We start from the raw sequence: 347 nt of genomic DNA, 5'->3' as shown, positions 1-347 counted from the left end.
TAATAAAATTTTAAAAAGGGGAATGGAAATAATTCAAAATTGTTTTTATATTATAAAATACTAATGAAAAAAAAAATGATACAGAAAATGATATTGGTAAAGATTTTAAAAATGATGAGGATATATAAAATAATAAAATGAAAATATAAAATAATGATAGAAAAAAAGATAAATATAATAAGAAATAAATGACTACTAATAATACTGACGGTGATAAAAAAACTAAATAAAAATCTGTAATAACAATACTGTAATAAAGACGAAAAAAGCAGTAACATTCATGATAAAAAGTAATAATAAAAAAAGTGTAATATTGATAATAATGATGATGTAATAGTAGTAGTAGT

This window comes from Penaeus monodon, chromosome 24, assembly GCF_015228065.2.
Source record: "Penaeus monodon isolate SGIC_2016 chromosome 24, NSTDA_Pmon_1, whole genome shotgun sequence".
Lineage (NCBI taxonomy): Eukaryota > Metazoa > Arthropoda > Malacostraca > Decapoda > Penaeidae > Penaeus > Penaeus monodon.
The sequence above is the reverse complement of the archived record's forward strand: the minus strand, read 5'-3'. Positions refer to the sequence as shown.